This window comes from Tupaia chinensis, unplaced genomic scaffold, assembly GCF_000334495.1.
Source record: "Tupaia chinensis unplaced genomic scaffold, TupChi_1.0 Scaffold000275_1, whole genome shotgun sequence".
In the NCBI taxonomy this organism is placed as follows: Eukaryota; Metazoa; Chordata; class Mammalia; order Scandentia; family Tupaiidae; genus Tupaia; species Tupaia belangeri.
The window spans coordinates 8,237,699-8,245,925 of NW_006159757.1; the positions used below are offsets into that span (position 1 = coordinate 8,237,699).

The window sequence follows — 8,227 nt, forward strand, 5'->3', positions numbered from 1 at the left end:
CAGAGACATAGCCATTACGCTAACTGCTGGTCCCTCCAGCAAGTGTTCTTGTGACTCATTGCAGCAAGCTGTAGTTTGGAAAGTCTTTGGCAAACGTTTTTGTTTCAGGCACACATGCATTAAAGCCCTTTAGATGGACTTTGTAATAGTTCTTTTCAGAGCCATGTGTGCTTGAGGACCCTCCCTTCTCACTTTCCTGGCTTCATTTAGTCATTTATCTTTGTTAGAGTTTGATATAAGTGACTCCATTTTGATTCTAACATTCCACAGAGGAGACGACTGTATTCATTCATACCTACTCAGTCCATACAAAGGGAGAGATGAAGCCAAACAAGGCTCCGCTCTGTTCTTGGGTGCTGATTTAGCAAAAATGAAGGGGTGGAGAATAGATGAGAGGGAAAGTTCTTACACTGCCATTTGTATTTCGCATAATGCTATTTTTTTTGTTCTGGTCCACAAGCCTATATAAGTTTTATATTGCTGTAATTATACCATTTTAAAAGTCCTCTTAGCAACTCCTGTAGGAAGAAGCTATAACTTTACTCATTGAATTCAGCTGCTGAGGGCTGAAAAAGGTGATGGAGACAGTTGACTTGAAAAATAAAATTGGGAACTGGCTTGGTGGCACAGCGATAACACACTGCTCAAGCAGTGCTGGATCCATAAGGAAGACCGCACAATCTGCTCCCCAGCTGACTAAACACACCCTCATTCAGACTGGCTGGGAGGGGTGGGAGTGGGATTTGCAGCATGAGACCTTATTGAAGAAGCTGTCTCTTTTTTTCAATGAAAGAAAGACTTTTTCAAAAATTAAGAGTCATAATCACCTGCTGTAGTGTGTGATAATGGATGCTGCTACTTGACAGGTCACAAGAGAGGTACAGGTTTGATTCCTGGTCCACCCTAAAAGCTTGGTGTGAAGGTGTGCACCTGTAGTCCCATCTACTCAGGAGGCTGAGACAGTAGGATCATGACATAGGGAAATCCTGTCTAAAAAGAAAAAAGGCAAGAGTGACAAAAGGCAAAGTAAACAGCTAAGATAATATATCATAATTTAGGTATTTAGGTGTAATGGCTAAGAACTAGGAAAAGTTTATATATATATGTATGTATATACATATATATATATATACATACATACACACACACACACACACATATATATATTCATCCATCCATCCATTTATTTATCTTTTGCTAACCATTCCGGTTACAATGCAGTCCCCCACCATTCCCTCCTTTTGGGATATTGGGCATGTACGCACACATGCCTGGTGTGTTTCTTGAGCTGCTGGGTCCAGGACTCAAACTGCATGGTCAGCTGTGAGATCTGGCTGCTTTAAGCACAAGCCCACGGAACTGGCCTAACCATATGTTAAAGTGATTGAAGTCTGTTATTATCTAGTCTTGTGAATACAAGTGAGAGGAAAGGAACTAATACAGAGTTTTTATAAATACTTCTTAGAATATAAATTCAAAAGAAACTCTATTTCCTGGTTCTGACACAATTAAGCTTAATGTAGTTAACATTTAAAAAAAATTTTCCAGCTCACAAAGGAACTTAACATATTTCATTGCTTGATTCTAAAAACAACATTGCTTGAGAGGTTATCATAGCACCAATTAACATTTGTGGAGCATTTTACAGTTTTACTTACTATATTTCAACTGACGTTCATGTTTTGTCATTCATACCTTTATGATTCACATTCCAGCAAAACTTTCTATACCCTGAATATAGCATGCTCTTTTCCACATTCCCTCTGCCAGGATGGCCCGTTCTGCCCAATATGCCAGGTAAATTCCCACCCACCCCTCACACACCATGTAGTCAAGAGCAGCCTTCATTCTGTTCCTGGCTCATGAACAGGGGATTCTGTTCCTGGTTCATGATCCGAGGGGATTCCCAGCATGGGGAACCACATCAAAAAGCCCAGAAGAACAAATGAGCCAAACGAAAGGCAGTGATGTAGGGTTTACAGCTGGTTAATGGCTCTGAAGAATCTGCCACCTACTATTTGATTGGTTACTTGATTCCCATAGTAAAGCAACAAAATATGGTCAGTACCTCCTGACAAGAACTTAGTCCATATTACACAAACCCACTTCCTGGAGAAAAAGAAGCAGAGGGAAACTTGTTATTGTTATAACCAGAGATACATCACAAAGGTGTAGAGGACCTTAGACTTCACATCTAGGCCATTTATTATGCCAGTAGTATAGACAATTCTGTGCTTTCGGATTACTTGAGTTGACGGAAGTTTAAAGTTTCGTAGGGCAGAGAGAGACAATAGGATGTTATTGCCATAGCAGATGAACAGTCAGGAGGGCTGTAGTTGAGTAGACAGAGCCAGTAAAGAGGAGAAGAGATGCAAGAGTTGCAGAGATGGGAATAATGACTTGATGGGAAGGCAATGGAGAGGTGAAATAAAAGAGGATGCTAGAGTCTCAAGCTTTATGGACTCAGATGATGGGAATGTGAGAGTTGTTAAGAGAAAATGGGACAGGAAAAGAAACAGAGCATTGTGTTTGTTTGTTTATTTATTTATTTATTTATTTATTTATTTTGGAGAGATTTTTGTCTTAGGGTGCATGTGCTTGCCAGAGAGAGACAGAGACAGTGAGAGGGAAAGTGAGAAATCATCCTCCCAGGGAGGATGATCATGCCACAATCCCTTCTCCTCCATTCTCCTCCCGGGATCCCCGGGATCTTGGGCACACACGTACACACACTTAGTGTGATTTTCAAGCCACCAGGTCTGAAACTCAAACTGTGGTTGGCCATATGGGAGCCCAGCAAAGTAACTGCTACACACCATCTGCTGGTCCATTTTTAACTTTTTATTTCAAGGTACTTGTAGATTCATATGCAGTTGTATATAGTAATAATATGGAGAGTTCTGGTATATTCTTCATTTAGTTTCCCCCTTAACTATAGTATGATTCACAACCAGGAATTTGACATTAATACAGTTCCTCTATCTTCTTCAGATTTCACCAGTTTTCATGAACTCATTAATATGTGTGTGTATCTAGTTGTACACAACTTTTTCACATGTGTGGATTCATGTGACCACTGCAATTAAGACGCATGAAAGTTCTCATCACAAGGATCTCTCCTGCTACTCCCTATAGCTACAGCCATCTGCCTCATCCTTCCCTAATCCATGCAATCACTAAACTGTTCTCCATCTGTGTAGTCTTGTCATTTTAAGAATGTTAATTAAATAGAGTCAAATAATATGTAACCTGTCAATTGACTTTTTTCACTCAACATAATTTCTTGAGATCTTCTGCATACAATTCCTTTAATATCCTTTTTTCTGCATTACTTGGCTGGTTATCTTATTTTTTAAAAAAATGCTTCCTTCCCTGACTCTCACATATACATTTCTTTAGTATCTCTATAGATGACTATCTTTTAAAATTATTTCTTTGCTTTCTTTCTTTCATTGTTAATTCTGGTTTTACTCAATACACTACATATAATTTACAAATATAGATCAGTTTATTTATTTTATTTCCAGTTCTTATACCACTAATTACATTCTATTCTCTGATTGCATTGGCTAAAGCCTCAATTACAAAGTGGAAGAGAAATTAGTATCTGTAGCTGGTGACAAAGTATTGAACAGAACTGAAGTGCCAAAGGAGATACAGATAGAAAGGTAGAAGGATACAGTATTGTGTCTAGACTAGAGCTCAGAGCTATAGATACAGATCTGGAAGAGGCTGCACAGAATCATTAAGAGCAAAGGTTCAGGACCAGCAGGTGGCATGGTGGTTAAGGTGCTGGACACTCCCACATGGCTGACCATGGTTCGAGACAAGGACCTGGTGGCTTACTTTCTCACTTTCCTTCTCACTCTCTCTCTTTGTGTCTCTCTCTGGTCAAATTAAAATAAATGGATGAATAAATAAAAATAAAATAAATAATTCTAAAAAATAAAAAAAAAAGCAAAGGACTGCATGGGTAAGAATCCTAGCTCCCTTATCTGAATCCTCTACCAGTGTGACCAGCTGGGTAACCTCAGGCAATTTAACCAACCTCTCTGTTCCTCAATGTCCTCATCCATAAAGTGACAATGATAATTCTGCCAGTGTTGCTGTCAGAATTAAAATAGTATGTATAAAGGGCTTAGAATAGCTTTTAGAACTTGGTAAGAATCCAGTAAATGTAACACTTCTTTTATCATTTAGGAGCCATCAGCATAGAGGTGAGTTTTGAAGTGTTGAGACTGCTTAGAGAGACTAGAATCACAAGAGTCAAGGTTAAATCATTGGAAAACTTAACAGTTTTTTGGTCATGGATTCTTTTGATAATCCTATGATCATCCTCATGATCCTAATCTAATCACAAGAAAAGCGTTAGACGGATTTTACTGGTAGAGCATGCTACACAAAACACCTTATTTTCCTTCTTTTTTTCACTGTCTCTCTCTGTCTCTGGTGAGCATATGTGTCCTATGGCAAAAATCTAAAACAAACAAACAAAACTAAAAACTATAATACAAGAAAATAAACTGTAGTGCATTTGTTTTGCTTTAACTACAGAGTTAGTCTATTGACATTGATAGTCATTATCAGTATATTAGATGAATTTCCACTATCTTACATTGTCCTTTATTTTTGCTCTTCTTTATATACATTTTTCTGCCTTCTCTTGACAAGTAAGTTCTTATCCTACTCTACACTCTATTCTATTTTATGCGATTATTTTTTCTCCATTGGTTTATAAGTCACTCACTTTTCTCTGTCATTTTAGACATAGTTTCAACATTTTACCGTGAACCCAGACTTAAAAAGTCCAGATTTAATTAATATCATAATCTTCTTCTCAATCGATGACCTTAGAATGCTTTAACTCCATGAACCTTGTCTCCACACTTCTTTTCTCTTCATCCTTGCTTCTTCTTGGCACATGTGCATTTGCTTTTGAAAGAATTTCCTGAAAGTAAAAGTGAGATTCTTTAAAAAGCAGAGTGAAGGCAGCCATAGTAGGGTTGCATGCAACTCTTGTCCCACCACCTTGAGCTGTGTGGTTTAGGCAATTTCCTTAATCTCTCTGAACCTCAGTCTCCTGCATTCTAAGGCAGAGATGACAGGTTCTACCTTTCAGGTAATATACACAACGGAGCAACATGCAGGCAGGGTTCGACATCACAGTTATTATTATATAAAGAACCCCCAATGGAGGGGCCAAGCTCTCTGACTTTTTGAAAGATAATGATCTGAACTAAACCACAACATCACACAAACACCTCCTAGAACCCAGAATGTTTAGACAGAGCTCTGCTTCTCAGCGAAAGATAACCTTCAACAGATGTGTGAACGGCCCTCTCTCCTAAAGATTATGACTGTGAGATGGAAAAGCATTGAACTTAGAGTCAGGCTTGCCACAAACTCACAAAATGGGTAAGCCTCAGTTTCCTTGTCTATTTCTCCCAGTTCTCAGATTCTGTGATCCTATTAAAAAAAAAAAAATGGGAACAGTAAATGGCATAACGGCTATACGGCTGGACTCCCATGTAGTCTACTGCAGTCTGAGTCCAAACTAAAGCTTGGTGCATGTGCGTGCGTGCCCAAGATCCCAAGAGGAGAATGGAGGAGAAGGGACTGCAGTGTGTCTATTCACCCTGGGGGGATGATTTCTCACTTTCTGTCTCTCTGCCTCTCTGGTGAGCGAACGCGCCCTACAGCAAAAATCTCTCTCTAAAAAAAAAAAAAGGAATATTCAACATGTTCTATGCATTTTTATTTTGCACCAAAAATATGTACTTCCTATGAGGCCCAAACTACTGGTTTGTGTTTCCCAAGGAAGTTGGAGACACCTTTGACATTAGGTATGTCTTTGGAGTTCTTTTTGTAGCTGACAAAGATGAACTACTTCAGGGCAGGAACCAGATCATTTTGTTACCAGGTAACCTAAGCTCTTGATATACTCCTCTGGGTCTCATAAAGCCTAGTAAATCATCTGGTCGTTTCTGTGCCCTGTGAATTATTTCACTCTATCCTCGCTAGACCGAGAAGTGGAGAGGAACCAAGGGGAAGCCATTTGCTTGGTGGTGGCTGGGCCACAGGTGAACATAACCTGACCTTGATTCATCCACAGAGCAAACAGTCTTATCTCAAACTCAGTCCACATCCTTTTGAAGCCCCTTCCTTTTCTTTATCTTCCACATTGCTTGCAAGGGCCGCAGATGAGTTCTCCCTCCTTTTGAACACCAGAGAAAAAAACAAACAATAAAATCTCCAAGCCCATGGCACCTTTTTACCTGCCCACTTTTCCTCCAGCCAACAGTCTTTACTGTAGCCTACTGGACCACAGGTCCCCAAACAAACCACTCTGTGTACAGATTCAGAAGTGACCAAGGGCTCCTGCTCCCTGTACTGGGAGGGAGGGGCATGGTCCTTAGGAAGGAGGCAGTTACAGAGGGGGATGCGCCAACCAGGGCTTCGCTTACTCTAAACCCTTGTTGCTCCAGTGTGGTTTGTAAATCGGTAGCACCAACCTCATTTGCAAGCTTCTTGGAAATAGTTTTAGCAGTCTAAAGCAAGCCAAGTGTGGTGCCACACACCTGTGATCTTGGGTAAGTAGGAGTCTGGGGCAGGTGGATTAAGGCATGGTGAAACTCTGCCAAAAACCTCTCTCTCTCTCTCTCTCCCCTCCCCACTCCATTTTCTCTTTAAATTTTTTTAATTAAAAAATTAATTAAAATTGGGTCAGTAGATGGAGCGGCAGATAAAGTGCTGGATCCCCACATGGCCAGCTCTATGGTTTGAGTCCTAGACTTGGTGGCTTGAAAAACACGCCAGGCATGTGTGCATGCATGCCAAAATCCCAAGATGAGAATGGAGGAGAAGGGACTGGGTATGGCCATCCTCCCTGGGGAACAATTTCTTACATTCCCTCTCTCTCTTTTTCTCTCCAGTAAGCACAACTGCTTTATGGCAAAAGTCTTTTAAAAAAGAAAACATTAATTAAAATTCATCAAATTTTTAAAAAAATTTTTAATTAAGGCATAAAAAATAAAGGAGCAGCTTTTATATTGAGGGAGTGGAGTTGGGGGCAAATGACAAAAAATAAAGGAGTATCATGATTCCAAGTCAGAATAACTACTGGTCTACATATGTTGCTCTTTTTCTTACCACGTGATGGCATCTCTCATTAGAAAGAGAAAAAAGTATACAGAAGGCAGACTACCTCATTCCACCAAGATTCTCACCTTGTATTTGAAATCCAAGAAGTCGAAGCAGCACATTTATGCTTCCAGAAATAGTGACAAATGATAATAAGGCCTAGTACTCAGAAGGAAAGAGCAGATGCCCAGGAATCAGAAAAGTTGGGTTGAGTTGCTAAATTGTTTACTATTTGTCTTTGGTTAAGACTTTCTGGTTATCTATGGCCTGAGGACTACAGATGTGGTCTTTCCCATATAGCATGGACAAGAAAGGTGGAAAAATAGTCTCCATCAATCCACTAGAGTGGGGTCGGGGCGCATGGGAAGAGAAGTGTATCCAAGGGTCTCCTATCCTCACTCACCATTCTCCCTGACCACAAAGGTAGTCCTTAGTCATGATCATTAGCCTGTCAGCTGAAAAAGCCAGAAACTCCCATAAGGAGTTAACACTTCAGTTGCATCGGGAATTCCTGGAGACAACAAAACCACAAGTGTCCCAAGGAAAGATGCACCCATGTTAGCTTCTCAGGGACAGTGATGGAGATGGCAAGTGGGATGGATGAGGAATAGGTGGGATTCTTTCTGTAGTTTTCAAATGATCATTAACACAAGAAAATCCAACATAAGATATGAAACACGCGGGGCCAGCAGGTGGCGTGGTGGTTAAGGGCACTGGACTCCCACATGGCTGACTGCGGTTTGAGTTCCATACCTGGCGGCTTGCTTTCTCACTCTTGCTCTCTCTAGTAAAATTAAAATAAATAAATAAATAAAGTTAAAGAAGATAATTCTTTAAAAAAAAAAGTTATGGGGACCAGCAGTTAGCGTAATGGCTATGTCGCTGGACTCCCACGTAGTCGACCGCGGTTCGAGTCCCAGACCCGGTGGCTTAAACTCATGCCGGGCGCGTGTGCGTGCGTGCCCAAGATCCCGAGAGGAGAATGGAGGAGAAGGGATTGCGGCATGGCCATCCCCCCTGGGGGGTGATTTCCTGCTTTCTATCTCTCTGTCTCTCTCTGTCTGTCTGGCGAGCGCACGCGCCCTAT

General features: G+C 40.7%; 1 protein-coding gene and 1 long non-coding RNA gene across 2 annotated transcripts in view; one reads left to right on the forward strand and one right to left on the reverse strand.

Annotated features, from left to right (window-relative positions):
• LOC102502799 (uncharacterized) overlaps window positions 1–6,749 on the reverse strand; it is an 11,982-nt gene extending 5,233 nt beyond the window's left edge. The window contains exons 1-4 of the long non-coding RNA XR_334764.3: window positions 6,097–6,749; window positions 4,850–4,948; window positions 2,069–2,109; window positions 828–990 (exon numbers count right to left, since the gene is read on the reverse strand). This is a non-coding gene — a long non-coding RNA (uncharacterized LOC102502799). The remainder of the gene's footprint in view (window positions 1–827; window positions 991–2,068; window positions 2,110–4,849; window positions 4,949–6,096) is intronic.
• Window positions 1–8,227, forward strand: part of IL2RA (interleukin 2 receptor subunit alpha) — a 42,329-nt gene that overhangs the window by 16,121 nt on the left and 17,981 nt on the right. The gene's annotated exons all lie outside the window — the stretch shown is intronic.